This window comes from Vanellus vanellus (assembly GCF_965231255.1).
Source record: "Vanellus vanellus genome assembly, chromosome: 3".
NCBI classification, from domain to species: Eukaryota; Metazoa; Chordata; class Aves; order Charadriiformes; family Charadriidae; genus Vanellus; species Vanellus vanellus.
The window spans coordinates 85538993-85559309 of NC_138907.1; positions in this window are offsets into that span (position 1 = coordinate 85538993).

Here is a 20317-nt window from a genome sequence, read left to right on the forward strand (position 1 = left end):
TAGGTCAAGCATTCTTTTTGCCTAAACCACATTAGACTGCTTTTGAGAGTTGTCCTGGGGCTTAAGAAGCTCTTGCTGAAGGACTAGTGTAAGATAGTGGAAAGTTCAAAATACAAAAAAATACAAAGGAGGAAGAGACTTATGGGCAAAATCTTCCTTCAGTTTAATCATCAATATACATCTAGAGAAACTCCACTGAAGCCAAAAAATTACTCTGGAATTATACCAGAAGAATTGTAAGCAAAATAAAGCAAAAATGTTGGGAGAAAACAATGTGCAACAACATAAAATGCACTTAAACATAATTGAAAGGAAAAACTTCACAAGATAAAATGTCACAAAAAGAAAACAGAACTGGGCCACTGTTCAGATAAAATAGCAATCACTTAAGTGATAAACCCACCTATCTAAATCTCGTTAGAAGACCTGTCTTTAACATACAGCTTATACAGCATATCTTAGTCGTTGTTAGCAGTCTTCGAAAAACGAGACATGCAAGTTAAAATCTGCTGCAGTTATCTGCTCAACAAACATGGCGATTTCATAGGACCCAACTGCATGCTGTGGAATCCTGTATTCAGATCAAACCTGACTCTCTCAGAGCACTGCACAGGAAGACTTTTCACTCCTGTACCCAAACTTCCCCTCTTATGACACGTGCCACGAAAATTTGTGCTATAAAGCATTTCATGTAATCATTAAGGACTTAGACTCACCAAGTCAAAGGCATTTGGCTGCCTAACTCTTCCAAAAATTTATAAAAGTTACAATACTAAAATCTGCGAGAAATTTGGGTATAAGTCCCTGAATCAGCAGTGTGGTGCTCAGAGCTGCCTGAGCGTTGTTTGATTTATTGTTTCCGAATAGAATCATTAATAACAAAATCAACATCTTTAGTCTTTGTCCCAAATTACTGATTTAGCTTACTAATTAGTAACCTAAGGAATGACTGAACAGTCAGGACAGTGTCAAAAATAATTCTTCTCCATTTGTGTGTCAGAAGGTATCTGTCACCTATGTTAGATGTCAGAAGTTATATCATACTCAATGGAGAATTAACCCAAAAAAGTAATAAAGCCTGGGGAGTTATTCCATCGAATACAGGAATTATTTCGGATGCTCTGAGGTATCTTACTCTGCAGCAGTCTCCAGCTGTTGCTCCAGAAAGGTGCAGATCATCTATAACACTGTGACTTATCAGTCAGCCTTATGCATGCACCTTGTGTACTCTCTAGTATTCAAAACGGCACAAGACAGCAGTATTTAAACAAAAAAAATCCCGCCTTAGTTGTTGCCATGGTTTAACCCCAGCCAACAAGGAGGACCACGCAGCCATTCACTCACTCCCCACCCCCGATCCCCAGTAGGGTAGGGAGAAAAAGGAAAAAAAAAAACAAACAATCCTCATGGGTTGAGATAAAGTTTAATAAAACAGCAAAAGAACACAAAATAATAATGGTAAAAGAATATACAAAATAAAGTGATACAACGCAATTGCTCTCACCGTGAGGCGATGAGTTGCTCAGCCTGTCCCAAGCAGCGATTGCGGATTCCTGTCTCCTGGCCAACCCCCATTTATGTACTGAGCCTGACATCTACAGTATGGAATATTCTTTTGGCCAGCTTGTCCTGTCTGTGCTCCCTCTCTGCTTCTATGGGAAACTGAAAAAGTCCTTGACTTAGTATAAACATTACTTAGCAACAACTGTATATGTTATCAACATTATTCTCATACTAAACTCAAAACACAGCAGTTACTGAGAAGAAAATTAACTCTATACCAGCTGAAACCAGGACAGTGGTTTATGCTCAGATGAGATTAGTCCCTCTGATCTTCAGTAATTGCATTGACTAAATCTCCACTGAATATAACAAAACACCAGATAATTTACATGCTTGTGGATGTCTACATACAGGTATTCAGTGCCACTGATATAATTCATGATGAATTCTATTCTAGCTGACTGTAGTGACATCTCGTTGAAACTATCCTAATTTAATGTCAGTGACTTCTTGAATCTGATAAATATTAATTAATATTTGAGGAGCTTCAGTTGTCTTTAGGTGGAAAGAATCTATACCTGTGAAGTATATTTTTTTTATTGGAATTACTATCTGATTAAAAGTTTAGGGTCATAAACACTGAAACTTTTAAGTTTTCTCCTTTTGCTAAAGGAGAATTCCATCACAACTAAATGATAATAATGGCAAAGAGATATGGAGCAACAGAAAAGAAATAGGATCAAAAGAGATGAATGAAAAGAAAAAATGATGGTTGGGCAAAAACAAGATAACAAGACTGATAAGTTCTTTGTGGGACCCTAGGCAAAGTTCAATTGCATCAATTCTTCATATCCTTTCTTACTTTTTCGACTTTGTCTTCACGAAGGACTAACTTCCTGACCACAATAAATTAGGCCTCATCATGTTCCCATTAAAGTGAGTAGTAAAATTCCCATTAATTTTAGTGGGTCAAGGGACAACTTCAAGTGTATGTTTTTTAAACAGATTGGTTTGTGGATATATTGCAATAAAAAAGAGAAGTTTCATGAAATCACACTAAATGAGTTTCTGCTATACTTACACTTTTCTTTCCTTGAATATTCACTTGTTCCAAAACATGTTTTGTTTTGTTTTGCTTCCTGCAGAATGAATCAAATTGTTAAATTGTTTGTTTCTAGGTAGAGCAGGCAAATATTGCAGGAAAGTATTCCAAGATCTGTTTTACTAATATGAACAGCCATTTACATGTTTTCCTCGTTAAAATTGACAGCCAATAGTCAGGGAGTAACTTGAACATATAAATGGGAGATTTTATTTTTTTTTTAATAGAAATACAATGGATGTTTGTGGGCTATTTATTATGAAAGGGGAGAAAAAGAGGGTAAGGGATATATTGGGTACTTTCTGTGGTAAACAGTTCGCTAGTTGCTTTACTGGAACACAGTCTTTTCTTGGGTTTGCACAGTTATTTTTTTGACTGTCTGGTAATAAATGTCCCAAAGTGTAGAAAAGGTATAAACTTGGGCTATGTTGATATAGAGTTCCTTCTTGCAGTAAGAGTCATGTTTATCTGGTATTGTCACGGCAGTTTGAAAAGACTACATTACAATGTTTTCACCATATTTATGCTGCATTCTTGTATTATGTAAAATCTAATTAGTTTAAAGCTTGTGCTGGGCACCTTCCAGAGCCAGGATGGATTTATTTCTCTCCCTTGTCTTCTGGAAAACTTGGGAAGGAAAGTAGGGGAGAGGAGGAACTTCATCAGAGTTGCTGGAGTCTGGCAAAGTTAGAAATGGGATACAATACAATTGGAGATGATGTTTCGTTCACACTTAGGTCATCAGATTTGGGGAAAGGAGCTACCTTTTGCCAGTTTAAATAAATAAATAGGAAGAACGGATTTGAGATGAGGAGAAGATTAGTCACTTGCTTCATAAGAAGGAGTATGTATGTGACATGTCTATTTCCTAAAAGATTAGTTTAACTAATCCCTTTCCATAGTAGAAATGATGAATTTGACCTTGTCTTCCTCCTAGGAAGTTCATACCGTTCTATTGCAAGACTTACACTTACTAAGCATCTTGCAGACATTGCTTGTCTGGGGATGTGACGATGTGAAATGGGTGTTCTGTGCACCCTTCTGAATCAGACGGACCTAATGATCCATGTGGCTTATTACTAATAACCTTTGATCACATATACAAAACTTCATCAAGTCAAGATATGAAGAAATAGCTAGGAATTCACACAGCAAGTTTTGTTTATTTTGTCACACAATCTGCAAGTATTTGCTTAAACTACACATAACAGAATTGTTGTTTGAACTCTGTTTTCGCTTTCTGTAGCTGAGCAATGGGAAAAGACATGATACACTTACAAAACAGAAGTACAGAAGTGAGTGGGCAGGGACCCCAACAACTCAAAACTACACTGTATTATGTAAGCTTGGTATTTTAACTTTTTTTTTTTTTAAACTTAAAACTATTTTGCAGTGATTGAAATACCTACTACAATATCCTCTATTCCTGAATTTCCTCAGGCATATAACTGCAATCACTCTATATTCTTTATATACATTCAAACATTACTATCCCTGGAGATTCCTGTGGGAAATATTCTTTTCTCTTTTTACTTCAATCAAAATCATCAGCCATGGCATATCGATTACAGACATAAAAAAATAACTCTCCACAAACCTAACTAAGGAGTAAAAAAAGGTGAGAACCGTAGGAATAATTTGCTGTTGTGCAGTATTTACTGTTTCATAAGAAGTTCTCAGGAGAAGCAGACTAAAACCTTATGATGGAAAGTCCTAGAATTTACTTTAGACTGTTCAACAAGAAAGATTCCCTGCAGAAAATTAAGGAAATGTAGAAAGTAAATTAAATATTAAAGAGTTCATAAAGAACTATCAAAGCATTGTAAATAAACAATTTCAAACTGAAAACAGTTTCAAAAATGTGTGATTTACAGGTTGACATATCAGTGCATTTAAATATGTGACTGTGCTTTTATACACAGTACTTAAGAAGAGTGAGTTTATTAACTTTATGTGTTCATAACTAGCCTTGAGAAATGCAATTGACACAGAAAAACTGTTCATCAAATGCTGTAGGACATCTCTAGCTAATGTCTAATCATCTCCACTGGTCAAAAACATGCTGTCACAGCATCATCTGGCTAATAATTAGAAAGGTATCAAACAAAGCAATTCCAGTTCCTCTGAGCAGGCTTTAATTGGTTTTAAATATTCATATGTGAATACGGCTTTCTTCACCTTTATTTCTTCGACTTAACAGTTAAACTATACTCAATCCAGTCAGAAATTTCAAAGCCAATATTTCCACAATGATTCATTGGCTGCTTCATGAACTTTATGACAAATACTCAAATTTTAGGTGGCTAACTTTTAACAGCATCTGTCTGGTTTTGTTTTGTTGGGGGTTTTTGTGTTGTTTTTTGTTTTGTTTTTTTTTCATTTTTCATTTTTAATGAAGAAAGAATCTGTAGCATCTGTTAGGGATAGATGTGGTAGAAGTTATCATGGCAGTGACAGGGGCAAAAAACAAGTCAGCAAAGGGTCAAATGCATCTCCCTGCAGGAAAAAGTATATGATCTTTGCCTGAGCTACCCAGATTTGGGGGTCTTCACCTTGCTCTGTTTGAGCTTTGCTACCAGTGAGTTCAGAAAGATGAAAATCCACTGCAGGATGTATAGCTGATTTGCACGGGGTTTAAGGATCCTCTTTATGCAACACTCCTGTGGAAAAAAAGCTAAAACCAGCAGAAGACTTGGAGCATGGTAGCAAAAATAGTATTCTTTATTGAAGTTTTTGGTGGTTTTGAATAATTTCTGTAATTCTTCTGGAGTTAGATTTTATAGGATCTTTCCATTAGAGTTTTTTGGACAGTGAAACACTTTTTCCATTTTTGGCTTAGCTAGTTGCTAGGACACTCCCTAATTCAGCTTTTCACTTGGTTTTACACTCCATTCTGAGGGGTGAGTGACATGTTTTCTCAGCAACTCCTTGTATGTCCCAAATCCCAGTAACAGGAAACAATGAATTGTTACAATCCACAACACTTTCCAGTATCTGTCTACCCCTGTGTGTAGGTACCCTGATCTGGTTCAAGCCAAACAAAGCCAAAAATATGTTCTCAGTTTAATTTCTGCTTTCTAGACATGAATACATATCACTCGAGGACATTGTACAAGGAAAATAACAAGCAGTAGGATTACAGCCTGTGCTCCCAGTACACACCTTTTTTCTCCTTCCTGTTTTGACTCAGTGGAGCCCAAGTATTTAAATTCTCTAGTATGAATTCTCAGTTTTTTCCTAAAACAAGTTCAGCTACAAAATCTAAATCTAAGACAAAATAATTGTATTTATACCAACACGGGAAAGGAAAATTACCAAAATGAACCTCTAGCGGTCCATTATGAACCGCCATGCTTACTAAAGTGATTTACCCTTTCCATGAGGAAAAGGCAAAGCTACATTGTGGGAGAGACAAAACGAATCATGTGATCATCCACTTGCATGGGTTACCAACGTGACAGAGTATGCACAAGCACAATACACCACAAGATAAGTAGGAGTGGTTTCTTAACACTGAAAAATGTGACTGATTTGCTTTCTGCAGTGAATATATATAAACACTGTGAAGTATTGCAGTTCAAACTCTCCAGATTCCTTGAGAATTTTAGTCTAACCTGGAAATTGCCAATGAAAGTGGTTTTTTCTGTTTGAACTTTTCACATAAGCACAAAACACCGTGAAATCTTTTGTTATTGTTTTTTAAACATCTCCACTTCAGACTGGAAACAGGATAGATTTTGGACAGTGGAAAATATTGGGATAAAAATCTATTATTTTACATTGCAAACTTCAAAAACCTTGTAAAAAATGGTGTCTGTTCATTAGAAAATGAACTACTCGATTCACCCACATGTTTTCTACTTGTAGTGAATGGATCAAGGTTATAAAGTTAGTTTGTTTTGTAACATTTGTACAATATCAAGTTAGTAATTTGTTTGTAAAATCATTTGACACTTGATATTTTGAAACTTGTAATTAAGTCACTCAACAAAGACCTTTGGCAGTCATACATGAAATCCTGGTACTGAATTATAATGTCTTCAGAAATACCAAGGAAGGGATGTGGGTCCTGAACCTGTGCAAGGAATGGTTTCTGGGAAGCACTTGATGCAGCACAGTGCGCCATGCAGATGACTCTCCTGATACATAGTACAACTATGACATAAAGCCACCCTTGTGCTAAGGACGTGAAGTAAACTTTATACAGTAAGTAGGAGAATTGGCAAGAAATTTCTCAATGATGAAAGGTAAAGGACTGTTCCTTTATATGCTTGTCATTCTGTGAGTGAACACAATATCATGTGGTCCACAGCTGTGATTACTAAGCAAAATTTTAAAATATCACAAATAAGACTTGGGGAAACAAAATTAAGAAGCTGTGTAAGAATCTCAAAATTCTAATTAAAGAACTTATGATGGCCATTCTGCGTAGCTCTTATGCTCTGCAAGTTGGCACAAAGTCATCTTGTATGAAGTTGGAAGTAGTCCTTAAAATAACTAAATCTACATTGCTGTGAGTCTGGAATCACTAAAACACAAAGCACATGAAAAAAGCAAAGTAAGTCTTGTAACTAATCACCAATTTATAAGGTTATATCTTATAAATGGCACTTAGGTTTTGGCCCAAAGAAACAAAATTGACTAAGAGGAACAGTTCAAGAATATTTTGTTGGGTAGTACATTTGGGTTTTTTTGAAGTTATACATTGGCTTAACATTTTCTTTCCCCACCTCTTCAGTTGGCAAGTGTCTTTATGAGTTATAACCTTTCCACTTCTAGCCATGTGAGTTATTTTACATGATTGATTGGTGTAATTAGGCTGTCTCGTAGAGCGGTGGCAGTTCCTTGTGCTGCCAAGCAGGAGGGACCTCAGTGCTGAACTCTCACAGCCTGGGATGGCCAACAATGGAGCTGCCATGGAGAAGCTGGGCCTGACCTCTGGGGAAGGTGGTGGATGCATCACTCAAAGAGCAGACCTGCTGACTGTGAGCATAAAGCAGCTGCTCATGTGCCTCTAATAGCTGGATGCAAACTGGTAGTTGCATAAGTGTGTATGTCAAGGAAACAGTGATGAGGTGAGATGTTTTGTGAACACGGAGATAGGCTGGAGGGGAACTGCATTGACTTAAAAACTCATGGCTTCCGTATTATATCTTTGCATAGAATATCTGTAGATGTAAAAACATATTTTAAAAAAATATACCCTTGAGTTATTATCTTTTAACCCAATGGTGTTACATTCTCTCGTACCCCAATGCTTCAAATGAATCCTTAACATTAACATCTGTTCTGGTTAGGACCTGTCATGAGATGGCTGGGTAGAAAATGGGTTCTGTTTAAAAAAGGTTAAAAAAATATAGCCAAAATGAGAATTAATCCCCCGGAATAAAATATTTGACTGTGTTTCTGTACATTTTATGTACTTGTACGTAGGTACATAAAAGTTAATAGTAAAAAAATCTAGATTAGAAACAAAACCTCCATATTGGTAACTCTTCTCTTCATGCAATGTCTACATGATCATTCATGTTTGGTATCAGTCTTCACTCTGTTATGTAGGTTTTTCCTCTCGTCTTTGCTATACATTGCTATACATATGCATGTATATTTAACAATGACGTATGGTCTTATATGGCCCGAGAAACTAAAATAATTCTAAATCTATGTATAAACCCAATATAAATAGCATTACCCTAAAAAAAAAAAAAACTGTAACCTCTGGTAAGTTTGTTTTGTATGTCATTTAGATGCATTGTTTCAGCAGTTCTTAATTTCACTGGTCTTAATTATTGTGATTAAAAGCCATTACATGGGCAAATCAGAAGTGGTTTGGTGGTTCTAAACAGCAGGCAGACACTAGCTGCAGTACTTGACACACCAACCCAATTAAAAATGCAATCAAGTTGGACAACCGGAGGTTAAAATAGAAGCAGGATGAGTGGACATGAGTCTCAGAAACTAAACTGCCTGTCTGGAAAAGAGTCACTGGAAATATCTGGAGAATCCATGTAATTTTGATGAAATTCCTTTAAAAAATGCACATATTGAAAACACATTAGAGTTGTTAAGGAACCAGACATTAAATATTTTTGGCTGATAAAATCTCAGAGAAAAAAAAATAAAATCCTTTTTTGTGCAGATAACAACAGTAAACTCCCCCTCTAAAAACCGTACTAAAAATTTCCATATCACAGCTGCCCAGAGTGCATAACAAGGAGAATATTAGTAATGTCCAGATGCACATAAATCTACAGGGATGCCTCTTGCCAACAGCAAAATGAAAGGGATGACAGTGTCAATCACATCCAATAGACTATGTTAATGCTTTTCAAACAGTTCTTTCACACTCGAAAATAGTGCTCATTAATAATGTATGGTCCGGTATGAAGGAGAAGGAATGTTGCCTCCAAAACTGATAGAATTCATTGTTCGTCTCTCTACTTGTCTGAACAATAAAGCCCCATTTCTGAAGGACAATTTTTCTTTTGTCTTTAGGACTATGCTGAAATGATTTCAAACCTATTATACTAATTGGCCCCTTTAGTTTTTGAGCGTGTGCTGCAAACGTTGCACTTTAAGAGCCTTCTCTCCCCCACTGCCTCCGTCCCCCCTCCCGCCCTGACTGGCATTTCTGAATTGTATGAGTAACTTACCATGCTTTTTAGAATTGCTGGGCGGGTGACGGTGCGGAGTTTTTTCTCTGCTCCTCCGCTCTGTTGTTTGAGCAGCTGTCAGGAAGGTGGGCCTGTGGGTTTGCAGATATATTTTGAGACTAACAGATTGTAAGCTCACACACGAGAACAGAAGAAATACTTAGAATCTGAAAAGGTTATCCACCCCTTGGAGACTAATCTCCTAATATACTATTTTTGTCGGAAAGCACCTCAATTGCTTCTCAAATAAGCCCATTATTTTTTCCTCACAAACCATTCAGAGTGATGTTTATAACTGCCTGCTTATAGAAAAAGGTCCTTTTATGCCTGTGTGAATTCAAGTTTTATTTACTTTCAGTTGCTTCCCTTTGTTCTATCATCTAAAGTGACAGCCTGTATTTGAAACAGTGTCTTGTAATGTTTCTGCCCCAGAAGGCAACCAGACCAGCAAGAGATAAATCAGCTTAAATCCTTAGCTTTTTGGGCTGCTCACCACAAACAGTTCCTTCAGTTTTGCACCAACTGCAAAGAAACTTCATTTCTCACTTTCTAGACTTACTTTTTCTTCTTTTCTACACACAGATATACCCAAATATATATGACACCAACGTTATCAAACAACCTGATGGTCCCGCCAACTTCTCTATATGAGCTGAGAACAGCAGCAGGAGTTCAGGTTTCACAGCTGTTGTGGTTTAGGTTTACCTCGGGTTTAGGTTTAGCTTTACCTCAGGTTTAGGTTTAGGTTTACCTCAAACCAGGACATTAGCCCTTTGATCTTTCAACTCCATGTGAAGTCTGGAGTTTGAATTTCTTTTTAGATCCATTTGCAGAAGAATGGAGAAGAAATTTTTGTAAGCGTTGCAGCCTGGTAGCTCCCAACCTCACAGTCTGTTTTCATTTTATAAAGCACAGAACTTATATTCTGATCCCCTTCTGACATCCCTTGTGTCTCACCCTAATCCATGAGAACTCATAGATCCTACTCTTCCTTTGGCACAGTTAAAATTGCTGGCTATTCCTGTCAGATACTGCTCATTCTGAACCATACTATACCAATCTGCCTACTTGTTTGTTTGCCACATGCTTTTTTTTTTTTTTTTTTTTTTTCCTATGGACAAATGCCTTTTTAAACTTTGAAACTCTTTCAAGAAGACACTATGTTTTTATGAGGTCCACTGCATGGTCAGGGACTGCTTCAACATATGTATTAAGAAATTCTCCCTTGTACATGTACATCTTCTTTTATATCTTTTTTTATCTTTGTTTCTTTGTCTAATTCATGATAAGTTTTGCTACAAATACCTCAAGTAATATAATAGAATATTTTGAGATTATAAGCCTAGGAAAAAGACTAGTTAATTTTAAATTAAAATTAATTTAGAAGATCCCAGTTAGAAAAAAATATCAAGTCTTTTTGGGTAGTTTCTAATGGAAAAATAGCAAGATACAATGCTGTATAACCAATAACTGGGTCTTTATTTGGGCAATGAAAGTGTCTTCTGTTTCTGTGACTAGAAATAAGTCTACAGTAGTTGGGACAGTAAGAAGGTGATTACTTCCCTCGTTTCCAAGAAAATTGCAGCTATCAGGGCATTTCACAGGAAACCTCACGATGTAGATATTGGCTCTGACAATACTGAGGGAGTCCAAGGCAATGCCAAGGCAAATTTAGACAGAGAAAATTTACTACCTATATCTTGGTGGAAATTTACACTGATCGAGCTCCAGTCACAGTTTGCACGGACACAAGTTTGGGGATCCCCAGGATTTGTTTAAAATCATGTGAGATCTCTCAATACCTCGTTTTACATAAGGACCTTTCAGATTCAGCCCAAATTCTGTAGTTTCCGTTAGTCAGCACTTGGAATTCAATTACTCACCTCCAGCCTTATTAGCAGCGTCTTATTTAAAAAAACAAAACAAAACAAAACAAAACAACCTCATAATAATAGTATTCTTGAGGGTTTACTATACATTTTCTGTCATTGATTATTATGCAAAATATTTATTGACTTTCAGCTAACACCTCCAGCAACATCTTTAAAGACTTAGAGACTGGATTCTGATATGCTTTTGGTGAAATTTTTATTCAGGCAATATGACCTCTGTTATGTTTTTCTTCTTATTTTTCCCCTTTCTGGGTATTTATAATATACTGGATTTACAGGGTATAAGTCAAAAATCAGAGCTCTTAACTAGTTTATCGAAGTTGTTTGAGACAAATTCATCAATCCAAGGACTTCGCATAATTAGACACTGCCGGGGGGGGCAGAAAGGGAGGGGGGTGGGAATTCACAACATAACCTTGCTTCTAACTTTAGATCCTCTCCCTCAGTACTTGTTTATACCAGGATAGGGCTTCAGGGCCTGCTTAGCTTCTGACATTCTTCCCAGATATTCTAGGATAATACCACTTATGGTCTTCCTTCCTTAGGCAAATGTCTCACTTGCAGGTTATATTAGGCCCATCTGGCTGCAGTGAACTAAAAGATGCAAAGCTCAAAAATATGATGAATTTTGTAGGGATTTGCCAATGACAGGAAATATTTTACAGTTCATTCTGGAAAGATCATCTCATGACCTCTCCATATTTCTAGGAATTTAGGAATGAGGGGGTCTATTTGCCAGGCATATGTCCAATCCTGGGAATCAAGGACAGCTGGTCATCACAGAACTACCCTAGAAGATGGATGTCCAGCCTTCTCTGAAAACTTTTGGAGGAGGTAAAACTGTTGTATATCCAAACATACTGGCAGTAGGTGAAGAGGCAGAACTTTGAAAGTTATTTTGGAATATAGTGATAAAAATTTCAGGGCTGGTAAATTTCATCAGAATTTTCCTAGATATATTTATCTTCTGATAGATTCTTCATTCTGGAATAGATTTGATCTTTAAGCATCTCTGCCTTTGTATGTATTTCAATAGTTACTCTCAATGACTCCTGAGAAAAAATATTTTTGAACAATTCGTATTATCAAACCTTATGATGCCAGATATTTGGTCAGGAGAGACTAAGAAACCTTTCTTAGTAGAACCAATTTAAATGGCAGCAACCAGTACTCTGAGAACATAGACATCCCTCACCACAGTGAAAGCATCACTTCACGTTGGAAAATGCACTATGGAAGGTCCTAGTAAGAGTTCATTATTGTGGGAAAACAGTATATAATTTCCAGCGGGTATCTGCTTGACATAGGATATTGGAACACAGTCATGTCCACCTTTTGTTAAGTCTGAATAAGAAAATCAGCTTTATAGCGAAGTCAGAAAAAAACATGGACCTGTATTACAAAATAGCACACAACACATTGCAGTAAGAAATCTGTGTATACACAGTTGAAAACATTTTAAAATAATTGGAAAGTATTTTTGCTCCCCAAAAGACTCTATGTACCTAATTTAAAATTAATGGAAATGATACTTTAACTTCTGAATCTATTTACTGACTATTTACTTAATCATCAGTTTCGTGGAAGCAAAATGAGAAAGTAGAAAAACACGTAACAGACGGAGAGCAAATCTGACCCAAATGGCATCATATAAGAAAAGCATACAGAGTTTGCAGGACAAAAGTAATTTACTAGATAACATCTGGTGCCAGTTATGGACTGTCTTCTTGGGAATGCTGATGTAGAGAAGTGAGAAATAATGGAAGCCAATAACATTGCAGAACATCATCTCACTTATGGCTGATATATGGTCACGGCTTCTCTTGCAATTTGAGCTGAACAAGACTATTTTCAACTTATGCTTTTATAGTTTTTCTCTTCACCACTTCTTTTATGTCTACACAAGAGCATCTTATCTAATAGAGAAAGAGGAAGAATCACTGGTTTGGAAGTCTGCTGGTCAAGAGAGAGCCTTTAAAAGAGCATAATAAATGCATATTGCATTCAAATGTTGTTAAAGGTCATGCAAAGCCAAGCCAAGTATTTTGATTCCTAAGGCATGTGCACCTCACCGGTATCCCTCACCATCACTGCTACGTGCCAATTCTTCCCACTTTCCTTACCAGTGCCTCTCTAGGCAGCCTCTAGCTGTGATGGACTTCCATCCCTCATTCCTGTGAAACAGCAGTGTATAGCAGGTCATATTTACCTCCTTTTGGAGTCTGCATTCGAAAAAAGCAGAGATGCTTCACTTACCCCATTCACTACAGCTGCAACATCAGAGTAGTTCACCTTCAGTGAAAGACATTAAAAGAGAGATGGAGACTAACACTCCTTTTGCTTCTTCTTTGGCACATGTTGTGAATTTTGTTGAAGTCAAAGCATTTCACAATGAGTTGAGCTGCAGCTGCGATGTGTCAACAAGATCTGTCTTCTCATACATTCTACAGCCAAACAGTAGGTGTATGACAAACTTTTTGGTTCAAAAACATGCATGCCACATGCCACAAATTAGCTTAGCCATCTCTGACAGTTTGTATAAACATTTTCCATCTTCTGAAGCAATGTCACATGTGGCATTCATAATCTGTTAGAAGACAAATTGTGCCCATTTTTGTCACCCTCTGAATCTGCCAAATTCCAAGGAGAAACAAACGCAAAGTTGGTTTGTTTGCTTCTTGGGGAGGAAGATTGCTGGAATTTCTCCTGGTTTGATTATTTTGCATAGAAGTATTTAGCTTTGTTAACAGTATCCAAGTGCAAGTTTGAGCTCAGCATGAAAGAAGTAGAGTAGAAGAAATGGCCAGATCCTGTACGGGTGACTCAGAGAGATAACATGTCCTGCTTGCTTTCTTTGTTGTTGTGCGTGTGGGATGTGGATGGGAGGGAAAAGGCAGAAGGAAGTAAATTACTGCAGTCCTTGAAAAGTCTATTGTGGTCAGAGAATAAAGGCGGGACTGGTACAAAAGCTCTGCTGACTCCCCTTTCGTGTTTTTCTTCTCTGTTCAGTTACTGGAGAGTGGACTCATCCAGAGAGCAGTAGCTGTGCCCTGTAACAGACCTGATCCAGGTCCCAGGTGCATCTTCCTGCACCTGTCAGATGGAAAGTGTATCAGGGAAGGGCTTTGGTCATACCACAAGATCAGTGTTAACACAACAGCACAGTAGGGAAAGATGCCCTTTACAGAGGACAACTCAATGCAAAATGTTCCTGAAATGCAGGACATCAAAAGGTGTGAAACATCAAAAGTTATCACTTGAAGCATTTTTTATAGCAAGAGTTCAAATTTATCTTAAAAGAAACAAAATGAGTGCAAAGATTTCAGGATGTGAAAAGGAATTTTTTCTTACTTTAAACTTTGTAAATTATCCTACAACTTAAATTCCTGCTAGACCAGGAAAGTAGGAAAAAAATAAAACACAAGTATTTGCTAATATTCCCCCTAATGGGTATTTTATACAGTCTTTTATATTTAATATTCTTTTTCAAAATACTTCACTACCTTTTTATATGTTAAACGCTTGTTTCATTACTGAAAGGAACAGTTAAGTGAAACTGAAAAAAAGGATTCACAAGATGACATTACCTACTGAATTGCCAATAGTGTGTCAGTTGGAAAACCAAGAAAAACTCAATCAATTTCAGAAACTTTTCCATTAGAATTAAGCAGCAAGGTACTGGAATAAGAAAATACACTGCATATCAGCTAGACAGTGTAGCAGAAGCTGACACTGGAACATAGATAATGGTAAAAAGATAAAGAGTACAGAGTAGACATGTTTAGAATATATATACCTGTTGCGGTTTCAGTTGGGATAAATTTAAGTTTTTTATCAGCAGCTGGTATAGAGCAGTGGTTTTCAATTTGGGATGAGAATGAGAAATACTTTTGATAGCACACAGGTGGTTTTAGTTGTTTCTAGGCAATCAATGCCTTTTCTGCTCTTCGTATCAACCTGCCAGGGAGTAGGCTAGGGATGCACAAGAAGTTGGGAGGGGATACAGTCAGGACCGCTGACCCCAACTGACCAAAGGAATATTCCATACCATGTGACATCATGATCAGCATATAAAGCTAGGGGAAGAAGAAGGAAGGGGGGGACATTTGGAGTGACAGTGTTTGTCTTCCCAAGTAACCATTACATGTGCTGGAGCCCTGCTTTCCTAGAGATAGCTGAACACCTGCCTGTCGATGGGAAGCAGTGAATGAATGTCTTGTTTTACTTTGCTTGCGCGTGAAGCTTTTGCTCTACCTATTAAAATGTCTTGATCTCAACCCATGAGTTTTTCCCTCACTTTTACTCTTCTGATTCTCTCCTCCATCGCAATGGGGGTGAATGAGTGAGCAGCTGCATGGTTCTAGTGGCCGGCTGGGGTTAAACCACACCGCCACCATACACCACAGTAAAGTTTCTGTTCATCTCATATTTTATCTTGATCATATGAGCTAATTACAGTGAAATGTTTAGTTTTCCAAATTTGTTTACCTTCTAGAGTCCGGTATTAGTAGCACATTTTTGATCTGGGATGATCTGTATCTCCATTATAGCCTCTACAGCTACTTGTGTAAGGAAAAAGTAGGTAGCAGGGTAGTAAATCCTTTTCCTAAAAAGACAGTTCTATAGTCTGTTTGCCTGCCCTCAAACAGTTGATTAATATGTAATAATTCCATATCTGAACAAATTTCAATTGATATTTATAGTTTGCACCTTATCTATATAGGGAAATAATTTCTATATAACCTTAGTTGTTGACTGAGATCAAAATTTTTATACTAATGCTACATCTCCAGGCAGATGTTTTTACCTTGTATAAGGAAAGTTTTTATCATTCCACTTTATATCAGTCAGGATGAGTTCTAAGCTAAAGAGGCAATTTCATTTCTAAATAAGATTGTTATCATGGGGGATGCACTTCTAAAAAAAATCAGAACTATATTGGTCTAAGGAGTACAACTTTTCTCTGTCAACAAAGCCTCCAGCAGCATAACATGTGCTCCCATTTTAGAGGTAAGGAGTCAAAACAAAGCACTTCAATGCAAAGGATTTTTGAACTAAAAGACTTTGAGCTCATAACGACAAGCCATGAGCCATGACTTTGTTTGTGTCAAGATTCTTCTTGGCAATAATTAATAGAAATTAAAACAAAATTGCAAGAACAGTTGCAGAAAGGACGTGTGTCTTGCATACAATCACCTACTTATTTGAGGTGCATGCATGGGCCGTTTTATGAAGTCCTTGCGGGTGGGAAATAGAAGGGAATGAGCAAGAGCAGCAAATAGTAGGAAGCTTGAAAATATTGTCAAAAACAATACCACCTACACTATGGCAAAGCTTCAATCTAGGCATGTATATTTGGGCAATAATATTATGTAGTTCCAAAGACAGGCCGTTTAAGCAGAATAAGAAGATTGAAAAAAGCAGAACTTCAGAGAGACAGGCCTGGTGGAAAAGTTTATGATGTGCAAAATGTTGTCATTCTGGAGAAGAGAAAAATTTTCCTTCCCTTATTCACGTCTAAAAGAAAATGAAGGACAGAAAGCCACAAGAACCATAGAATTGCCTCTACGTACAGTCAATTACTGATGATAGGAAGAAAAACAACAAGAAAAGGTGAACCAGCAATCACTTACTAGTATAGGAAATACTATTATTATGCAAGATTTAAGGATACCGTGGTTTCAAACAGATACAAAAACAGGAAAGGGTATCACCAAAAAAAAATCTCCTTGAAATCAGCTGATTGGAGGAGAAACATAGAAAAAGGGATATACTCTTTATAAGTAGGATTATGTACACCCATGTAAGCATTTGCAATATGACCATCAGCGATTAAACCTCAAGTCAGCAAAACTGTTAAAAAGTTCTGGCCAAAAATTTCAAAGTGTTTCTTAAGAATCCTAACCCATTTTTCATACACGAGCTTTGGAAGTGTCGTGACTTCTTTTGCAGGAAACTGAAAAAAGCCATTGTGTAAACCATGCTATTTCAAGTGTCCAAATGTCATATTAAATTACAACAGATATGGAACAAACCTGAAAACACAGTATTTTCTTTGTAGATGGTTCAGAAATAAGGCACGGGTTTAAATTCACCAAATAAATATTTTCTTAATGCAGTTTTTTTCTCCATTTTATTAATGCAGTTCTTACACTTCTTTAGTGTGTCTCACTCTTAAAAATCACTCTATTTATCTCATACATGTACACAGCTAAAAATACACAAACACATATGCACAAAGACCCACCTCTCCACATACTTGAGTAGCTATGACATTTCCTCTTCAAAAGAGCAACGAGTATTTGCTTGCACTAGCCAGTACATTATACACTGAAGAGCAATAAGACACATTGTACTGTTTGAATACACATGTAGAAGTTACGGCCAAGCCAATGAAATTTTTTATCCGTGAAAATTACAAAATGAATACATAATAGAAAATCCATTAAGCAAAGAAAACAGTAGCCAAAATTGGGTAGTAGTCCAAACTTCATCTTTATTTACTCAATATATTTAATCTTTAGGCAGTTTTCTAAATTTACAAGTGTTTGCATAAATGGTCTTTTTCAATTACTGACCTGTAATTTACTACAATTATTTGCCTTTGTGTCGCCAACGTTAGCTATTCCTCTTAACAGATTGGTCTATGTTCACATATAATATAGACATTTCAGCTTGAATAAATTCCAGAGGCCTGACCCTGAATATAGCCAATAAACAAGGTCTCATAATCTGTTTTAATGCAATAAGTATGGATTTTTGTGTGCTAAACAATCTTAGAACCTAATCCCTTCAGTGTCTGATTAATCAATAACATAAACATTAGTTGCTACCTCTTGTCTTATAACATTAGAGCAAAAACAGTCTTTCAGTTTAAGAATCAGGGCTTAGCTCTCTGAAAATCTTTAATTAATGTAAGTTTTTAGACAAGAAATTATAAATGCTATTAGAAATATATATATGTGTATTTAATCAGTGAGACACAAAGAAGCAATGATTAGTATGGAAACACTGTAAAGTATATTATTAGGATTCAGTGATGTGATTACAAATTTGACTGTGTAGTGCATGTAGAAAGGGAAACTAATGCAAAAGAAAAAGCTTTACCAGAAATTATGCATGTTGAATGTCGAAAGATGTTTTGAAATTACCCAAATTCTGCCTCCCTGTGTATTAATGGAATTTCTCTTTTTGCAATCTGGTGTCTATGGGCAGAAATTGAAGACAAAATGTGGCCCTGTGCTATTTTCATTGCTTGTTTACCTTTTTAGTGGTAAGTAGTATAGTAGTATCTTAGTGGTGGTGAGCATGCATACAAGAATAATATCTAATTTCATTAACAAAGAGTGTCTTAGAACTTAGGACAGTTCCTGTCTAGGTATCTATCGTTGCAGTGTCTGTGATATAAGGTAGGACCCTTCTTGCTTCAGGAGAGACCTTGTTTCCACTGTGAACACAATATATTGGTGCCCATTCTTTCACTACAAGAATAAACAGCAGAGATTAGTTCACATGCATTTGAAGAAATTCCTTTCCCCTCTTAAGACAGCATGGCCTTATTCATCCAGTCTTTTGGGAACTGTCCTGGTAATGTATTATCTTCAGACCATGTCTGTGTATTATCTGGTGAAGGTGAGCTAGCTGATGTCAAACCCATATCAGGAATCATGTTAAGAAATGCTGAGGACATCAGCCAGTGCTTGAGCAAATGCCCACATCCCATTCTGCTTACCATTACTGATGCAATCAGGGAGACCAGACTACAGCTTATCTCAGTGGAGAGTTTTATTTAATCAAGCATACCTGTGATTTGGGGAGCCACTACAGGTTACCCAGAAGGTTTCTCTGTGGGTCAGGAGTCCTCTTGGGCGCATGGTCATCCTATGCTGATCAAGAACCACCGACTTCTTTCCTCAGTTGTTTTTGTTTTGTTTTTTTTTTCTTTTGTAAATATCTGTCAAACAAATATTAATACCATTGCTTGAACATTCTTTTTACAACCCCCAGTGGGTACATGGGTTGGTCCCCTGTAGCTGTCTGTCTGATAATTTATTGAACATGATTGAAATTTGCTACAGGTAAATGACTAGCAAAAACAATCTAGTTATGATGCCCGGGTAATACAAAAAGAAATTTAATCCTTTGCTTCAGATGCTAACACAGCAAAATGAAACTTACACCTTTTCATAATTCTATTTACTTTTTGTTTAGTTTTATTTTGGTTTTGTTTGGTTTTTCCTACAAGAAGATATCAGGGGTTAAGACAACATTTATGCCAGTTTAAGCCTAGAAGGTGCGTATTTTCAAATATATACAGAGAGTTCTACTTTAAGATACTCCACACCATCTTTTTGCTCTTAGTGATGAGTCACTTTGCACAGTCCAGTGTGACCCATAACTATAGAACTGATTCTGAGATAAAATATTCAACAAAAAAATTAGCTGTGAAGTTAAAAGGATTTGATTGTTTACAGACAGTGGCAAGATGAGGGATAATATTTCCTTTACCACAGTGTACAGAGATTGAGACCTAAATTGTGGCTAGCTCACAGGGGATGAGAGGTGTGTACACGTGGAGAGAGGAGCGTAGCTTCACTGTTGGAGATAATTGTGTTATTTCTACCAAAAAGCAGCTGGACATTTTAATGGACTGAGATGAAGGGAGGAAAATATGAACTATCAATTTCAAATTAGGGCCTAGCCAACAGCAGATAAGAGAGACTCAATCTGTACCTGTGTGAGCCATATTGGATCCTATAGGAGCACAGCCTCTGTTTCACTATTCAGCAGCCAAGCCAGACTATGGACTAGGATATCACAGGAAGGTGATGGCACTGCATTACACCTTGGTGAATGCGGTACTCCTGGAACAGTCCTAGTAAGCTCCTTTGTTCACTTCTGAACCGCTGGGGCTTTCCTCCTCAAGTGTCTCCTATCTCAGAGTCTCTGTATTTTGATCTTCCGTAAAACATGGGCATCTCTTCGGATTTATGACAAGGCCACTGTTTAAGTCTGTCAAATGAGGCAAGAGATAATTTTCCTTCCAGCAAGACAGCTGAGCTATACAAGCTTCTCTCAACCGAAGATCACAAAATAGTTATCTATCCCTGGTAAGACAAAGATGTGTGATCCTAATGGCTTGGTATTTACTGTCACTCAGGTACTGA